This window comes from Ursus americanus, chromosome 1 (genome assembly GCF_024610735.1).
Source record: "Ursus americanus isolate L20-20 chromosome 1, mUrsAme1.1.p, whole genome shotgun sequence".
In the NCBI taxonomy this organism is placed as follows: domain Eukaryota; kingdom Metazoa; phylum Chordata; class Mammalia; order Carnivora; family Ursidae; genus Ursus; species Ursus americanus.
Genome location: NC_142127.1, coordinates 94,027,882 through 94,035,853, shown reverse-complemented (window position 1 = coordinate 94,035,853; position 7,972 = coordinate 94,027,882). Strand labels below are relative to the sequence as shown.

Genomic DNA, 7,972 nt, shown 5'->3' with positions numbered 1-7,972 from the left:
ATATATATATATATATATATATATATATATATATATATATATATGTTGTGTGAATTGTTTCTTTTTTTTATGCTTATGAAGCCATAATAATTCTTGTTCTGCCACTTACTAGCCATGTGACCTGGGGCAAGTTATTTAATAGCGTGTGTGTTAGCTTCTTCATTCATAGAATAGTGATATTAATAATTTCTGCAGTTGAGGATTGTTATAAAAAGCAAGTGAGTTAATACATGCAAAATACTTAGTGTTGTTCCTGGCTTGCAGAGTAAATACATAATAAGTGCAAACAAATATTATAATATCTATGTGCATATATCACATACACCGTTTTGTTTACAAAAGCAGGGTCGGTACACTCTACCAGCCTCAATCAATGCATTGCTTTCCACTCTTCTTTGTCCTGCTTGGAACTACTGCAGCTCCCCTATAACAATATCTCCTTTGCCAGGTGGCATAATTTTAGGCTTTGCTAATAGAGGGCACTGGAGAGACAGCGCAGGCATGATGGGGAAAGGGGTTTCTCTTTCACGGAAAAGCACAGCAAAACCAAAATAATCCAGTTTAAAAAATGGGTAGAAGACATGAACAGACATTTTTCCAAAGAAGACATACAAGTGGCCAACAGACACATGAAAAGATGCTCAACCCCACCCAGCATCAGGGAAATGCGAATCAAAACCACAGTGAGGTACCACCTCACACCTGTCACAGCGGCTGAAATTAACAACACGGGAAACAACAGGTGTTGGCGAGGATGCAGAGAAAGGGGACCCTCTTGCACTGTTGGTGGGAATGCAAACTGGGGCAGCCACTCCGGAAAACAGTATGGAGGTTCCCCAGAAAGTTAAAAATAGAACAACTCAATGATTCAGCAATTATACTACTAGGTATTTACCCAAACCATACAAAATACAAATTTGAAGGGACACATGCATCCTGATATTTATAGCAGCCTTATCAACAATAGCCAAATTATAGAATGAGCCCAAATGTCCACGAACAGATGAATGGATAAAGAAGAGATGGCGTATCTATATACAATGGAGTACTACTGAGCAAGAAAAGGGAATGAAATCTTGCCATTTGCAATGACTTGATTGGAACTAGAGGGTATTATGCTAAGTGAAATATGTCAGTCAAAGGAAGACAAATACCATATGATTTCACTCATAGTAGAATTTAAGAAACAAAACAAATGAACATGGGGGGGAGAGGCAAAGCAAGAAACAGACTCAACTATAGAGAACAAACTGATGGTTACTGAAGGGGAGGTGGCGGGGGTGGGTTGAATCGGTGATGGGGGTGAGGGAGGGCACTTGTGTTGAGCACCGAGCGCTGTATATAAGTGATGAATCACGGAATTCTACACCTGAAACTGATATTATACTGTATGTTAACTAACTGGAATTTAAGTAAAAACTTGGGGGAAAAAAGAGAAAAGCACAGCTGCCAGGGGCTTGCCGAAGACCCACTGGAGCTTCCTCTCCAAGGAATTTTGTGGGCACCCCAGTCAACAGCCTCCCGCTCAGCAGCCCCCACTTGCTGACGAGCTCTGGCCTCTGACAGCCCATCTCTACCATCAGTGGGACCAGCCACGACGTCTTCAGCCAGTTTGATTCCACACCTTGGTGCGGTGGTGAGGAGAAGAGTCTCAAATTTGTTCCTTCCTTGGGAACTAATAAGTACATTTTTTGTGAACTTACAATAGTTTCTGATGGCTGTTGTAGTGAATTACCAGAGACGTAGTGACTGAATACAGCACGGATTTACCATCTTACAGTTCTGGAGGTGAGATGGCCAAAATCAGCATCCAGGGGCTGAAAGCACGATGTCGGTGGGGCTGACTTCCCTTGGAGGCTCCAGGGAGAGTCCGCTTGCTTGCTTTCTCCAGTGTCCCCAGGCTGTCCCATTCCTTGTGGCCCCTCTCCTCCTCCAATCCAGCCGTGCCAGGCGGCCTCCCTCTCACGCTGCCATTTCTCCGGTTCGGCCTGGTTGGCCTCTTTGTCCCACTTAGAAGGACTGTGGGGATTACCTTAGACCCACCTGGATAATCCAGGATCCTCTCCTCATGTCCATGTCAACTGACGAGCAAACTCCACTCCATGGCCACCTTGCTTCTCCTTTGCCAGCTACCCTAACATACTATGCTTTCTGGGGGTCAGTTAGGACATGGGCGTCCTTGGAAACCCATTCCTCTGCTACCACAGCTTTTCAGTTTACTTCAACCATCCTATTCCCTTTGTTTGTGTCTGCCATCTCCCCTTCGTGGTCTCCTTGGAGCTGTCGTCTTCAGCTGACTTCCAATCCTGGCTATGTCTACGCATCTATGGGAACATGGCTTTTATGGAGGTTGATATTTCATTAAATATTTAAGTGGACCATGCTGCCATTTTTCTAGAAATTAAGCATATATTAGATGGAAATGCCAACTAAAGATGTCTTGTTTGACACGAGAAGAGCCCACGATGTATTTTTGTATGGGAAACACAGATTGCAGAGCAGTTAAAAACATAACTGAGAAAAGTGAAATTATTTATTACTTCAAGCTCAGAAACAGGGACTTTGCCTCATCACCTCTGTACTGTTTGTTAAATGTCTACCTCCGGCTGAACCTGAATATTACTTTTTTTTTACTGTTGTAAAACAAATATTATTGCATTACAGTTCTACAGGAAGAGCTGCCTGCATGAGCTGAAATAGCTCAGTTGGGAGAGTGTTAGTCTGAAGATCTAAAGGTCCCTGGTTCAATCCCGGGTTTCAGCAGTGGTTTTGATGTTTATGTTAAAAGTACTTTCTGGCAGTCTTAACCAAAATATAAGCTGTTAGGGGAATATTGGGCTCTCACGCAGATCTCTGGGGCGGATCACTGGCTTTTCAGGGAGGGGTGGTATCAGAGATCTTGGGGGGCCTTTTTATAAAAACCCACGAGCACCGTTGTACTTCCTGGCTGTACTAGCAACAGCCGACTTACCTAGAGTGCTTGCTAAGTGTCTAGCTTTCTTCTAAGCTCTGTGTATTAACTTATTTACAATGGCCACTAAGGGGTACATGGGTGGCTCGGTCAGTTGGGCCTCAGACCCTTGGTTTGGCTCAGGTCATGATCTCTGAGGTCGAGCCCCATTCCCCGCCCCCGTCCCTGCTCCATTCCCCAACCTCTTAAAAAAAAAAGGTCCCTAAAATTCTTAGTAACTTCTTATTAAATAAGCAAAGTTTGTGCCTGAGGCCTGGAATGTGGTAGGTATACAGCTGATGAGTTTTACTTTGACCATCATTATTACTTCTATTGGTTAGGAACTATGAGATAGGAATTATTTCTTCGTCTTCCTTTTTTTTGGCGGCGGGGAGGTGAGGCTTACACATCACTTGCAATTGATGTGAGTTATTTCTAAAGACCTTCACCCCACCATTTGATAAGGTCATCGTTTCCGTCCTGATTATTTTTAAATTCTGATGAACAATCCCTTGCTTGCATGTGGTCGATGTGAAAAGGTATTTTCCCACTGGGCTTTAATTTGCAGAATGGGATTTAGCTTCTATTCCAAAGGTCTTCCCTGAGTTGACAAAGCAGCAGGGGGTGGAGGGGTGTCTTTGAAGTCTCTGAAACTGAATGCAAACTTGCGTGTTCATGTGCACATTTCCCTGGAAAGAATGTCAACAGCTATCAGGTTCTAGGTTTGTGACTAGAAAAGGTCTAGAAAAGTGACGCAGAAGATTTCCTCATCACAACTACTTGCTGATAATTTGTGACCTGACCTTGCATTTTGCCAAGGGACCAAGTCATTACTGCACTTGCCCCTTGCTCAACGACGTCGCAGCTCCCGTGAGGCACATTTCAAGAAGGAGCCCAGATTGTCAACAAACTTCCCTTCTGTCTGGGTGGTGGTCTTGGAGGCAATTTCCCATAGTGAAGCAGACTTGACCATTTTTGGAGGCCCCTGTGCTCCTTTGGGGTGCCCTCCACGACCCACTCCCATCACTGGGTGTAATCTGCAGAGGCGAACCCACTCCTCCTCATTGTCTCTTTTCTGGGGGAGATTAAGGATGAAATCCCTATGTTACCTCTATTATTTGACTTTTTAAAAATCTTTCATTCTTGTTGATGGCATCTGTAGACAACCTGGACATCCCAAAGCAACACCAGGCAACGACTGCCTGTTCTTCCACCATCATATGATTTAATGTCTATCACCTAAAGGGCATCACCGTGACTTGGCTGTGCTTTGGTCAAGAGGTAGTGTTTCCAGTTAAAGCCAGAAATTCTCCAGGCTTTGGGGATTTACATAAAGTACAAGGGCTGCAGGTTATTCTGTTTTATTCCTCTTTTCCCCCAAGAATTTAACCCCACTTCCAGAAAATCTGACCCCTGAAGAATGAATAGTCTCAGGAATTGAGTTCCCATGATGAGGCTGGAGCAGGGGACGGGGTTCCCATAGAAGTCTGACACCTGAAGGAGTGAGTCAGGTGCACTGAGAAACATCTAGGGTCCACCATCAGAGTCCACTTCCAAACATAAAGTCCATTGAGATAGAGACAGGATCTGGGCCAAAATGATGAGACCAAGTGTTCTAGCCCAGGCCACGTGGGAGTCTCAGGAAAGTGGATGGGGAGCAAGTCCTAATGGACAACAAGCTTAGGGCGGTATAAAGGGCTATGAACAAGATGGAAAACACTTTTAATTCTTCCCAGTAATTTCTGCACCATTATTACATAGGGTTTGGGTTCTGTACAATTTGTACATGCATACACACACACACACACACACAAACACACACAGTAGTGTTGGTATCTAAAGGAAATGTGGATGGTATTGACCAGTATAATTGGAAAGAGAATCAAGTATTTAAAAATTTTTTATATTGCTTTTGTGATTATAAAAAAGTATAAACTACTGAAACATTAAAATTTTTATGGAACTATATTGCTTAAAAAGTAAAGACAGGTCTACTCTAATCCCAACCCTGGAGATAACCACTTTTAAAAATCTAGTATCTATTTCTTTTCCAGACTTTTTCCTATGCCCTGCTCATATAAAATGAATGTATATGCACATAAATGCAGTTATATTTGATACAGAATGAGACCACTAGGTCATAATATTTTTCCATAATTTCCAAACAGCAAGACTGAATGCCTTAAATAATAATGGAAGTTTATTTACTTTAGTATGTTTTCTTTTCAAGTTTCTTTTAATGGAAATAAAGTAAAGTAAAATATTTAAGGAGGCAACGACATGAAAACTCAAGCCCTAACTATAGCATAATCCAAATTTTAAAAAATCATACTTCTATAAAATCTTAAGTGAGGGGAGCAAATGAGTTTCATTAGTAACAATGAGGAAATAGGAAGTGGAAACATTTATTGAATTTTTGTTCTGTGTCAGACCCCATTTTGAGCAATTTACAGAAATTAGTTCATTTAATCAGTGATGAAGAAATATAAAAAGCAAGCAGCAAATAGGCATTTATAGCAATTTTAGAGTATTGTAGAGGGAGCAGTCTATGTTCTATGATGTTCTATGGAGGAGTAGGAAGTTAACAATGTCACAAAGTCCAAGCAAGACCTGGTGGGGACTGGCAGTGTACAGAACACTTTCTCTAAATTATCTTTTTAAAGCCAGACACCATAAATCGTCTGCATGAGTACAATCTGTTCAGTAATATATATATAATTAGATAAGTAGTGATAGCTTATATATCTGTCATTTAATTCCTATTGATCATAAAAATACCAAACTTGTTCTTTTAATTTCTCATTCTTAGTGTAGTGTTTAATTCACAATGATACAAATGACTTTTACAATCTTTATTATTATTATTAATTATAAGTTGCATGAAATCACTTTAAAAACTCCAAAAGCACCTAGAGTCAGCTGGAATTAAACTTACAAATCATTCTCTTTGAAAATGTAAAATGTTGGCTAGAACTGATGACTTGGCCAACCTAAACCTGTTGGAAACAGTATAAACTGTTTAAAGTCTAGTGTTTCTTCCAGCACGAGTTCATTTTGTTTCTATATTTGGGATCTGTAATCAGCGGAGTGGAAATTAAAATTGTGTTCATGCTTTTCTTTCCCTCAGAGTCTGTGAAACTCTCCAAATTAACTCCAAAATGGATTCAACCAATTTACTGAAAAGGAGATTGTTCAGTGTCTAGAGACAACAGAGCTTTTTAGGTAAGCTAATGGAGGAAGAGAAGGACTGTGAGATAGAGAAAGGACAGGAAAGAAAAAGTGGGTATCCTCTTTTTCTTTTTTTTTACATTTATTTATTTATCCCAGAGAGAGAGAAAGAGAGAGAGAGAGTGTGTGTGCACATGAGAAGGGGAAGGGGCAGAGGGAGGGAATCTTCAAGCCGACTCCACGCTGAGCGGGGAGCCTGATGTGGGGCTCAATCTCACAACCCTGAGATCACGGCCGGAGCCGAAACCAAGAGTCAGAAGCTTAACCAACTGAGCGACCCAGGAGCCACATGAAAAAGTGGGTATCCTCTTCGGACGGGGCTCAGAAATTAGGAGTAGATTAGAAAAATAAAGATGAAGAGTTTACTCTTCACAGATATAGGTACACAGGGTGTGAGCTTCTCCTTAGAAAGGAAACTAAGGATCACGGATCTCCAGTCTTGAGAACCTCTAACGGTTTAGCGTAGAATTAGCAAAGTTCAAGGACGAGCACATCTTTTACTATGTTACTTTAAAAGTCTACATTTCCATGTTTTAATCATCTTTTACATTAAAATTTTTAAAGCTAGGGGTGCCTGAATGGCTCAGTTGGTAGAGCACACTCTTGACCTTGAGGTTGTGAGTTCGAGCCCCATGTTGGATGTGGAGATTAATTAAAAAATTAAATCTTAAAAAAATATTTTTTTAAAAAATTTGTAAACTGTTGGGGCGCCTGGGTGGCATAGCGGTTAAGCGTCTGCCTTCAGCTCAGGGCGTGATCTCGGCATTATGGGATCGAGCCCCACATCAGGCTCCTCTGCTATGAGCCTGCTTCTTCCTCTCCCACTCCCCCTGCTTGTGTTCCCTCTCTCGCTGGCTGTCTCTATCTCTGTCAAATAAATAAATAAAATCTTTAAAAAAAAAAATAAATAAATAAATAAAAATTTGAAAACTGTTAAAGCTATTTCAAAATATACAACAATGATTACTGTGTGCCAAAATGCAGCCGCTTCTTGGTTTAAAAAACTTTAGAAAGTGGTCCTGACTGAATGTGAAACCACAAACTTACTCTAAATGTTTTTTTTTTCCTTCCAAGGTTGTCTCTTATTCTGTCTTTTAAATAATACCTGGAAAAATAAAACAAGACAAAATCAGAGAGGGAGACAAACCATAAGAGACTCTTAATCATAAGAAACAAACTGAGGGCTGCTGGAGGGGAGGAGGGTGGAGGGAGGGGGTAACTGGGGGGTGGGCATTAAGGAGGGCACGTGATGTAATGAGCCCTGGGTGTTATATACAACTGATGAATCACTGACCTCTACCTCTGAAACCAATAATACATTATATGTTAATTAATTGAACTTAAATTAAAAAAAAATAGATACAAAATTTCCATGTTTGGTTTCCTTTCAGAAGAAAGTTCATAGGAATAATTAGATAAGGCCAATGGAAAAGAACTGTCATATAGAGTCTAGTGCCCTGTGCCCAGTTCTTTCAAGAACCTCACTCCATGGGGCTCCTGGATGGCTCAGCTGTTAAGCTTCTGCCTTTGGCTCAGGTAATGATCCCAGGGTTCTCGGATCGAGCCCCGCATCGGGCTCCCTGCTTGGCGGGAAGCCTGCTTCTCCCTCTCACACTCCCTTTCTTGTGTTCCCTCTCTCGCTGTCTCTTTCTGTCAAATAAATAAATAAATAAATAAATAAATAAATAAATAAATAAAAGAACCTCGCTCCAAAATTACAGTTTCAAAAACTCGAAAATGTATGAAACCACCTATGTCTACTTTCGTTCCAAATGAAATACACCTGGATAATTT

At 41.0% G+C, this 7,972-nt stretch overlaps 1 non-coding gene across 1 annotated transcript; it reads left to right on the top strand.

The window, feature by feature from the left end:
• The first annotated feature begins 2,690 nt into the window (after window positions 1-2,690).
• On the top strand, window positions 2,691-2,763 carry TRNAF-GAA (transfer RNA phenylalanine (anticodon GAA)). The gene has a single exon. It is a non-coding gene; the product is annotated as a tRNA-Phe (tRNA).
• Window positions 2,764-7,972: the final 5,209 nt, after the last annotated feature.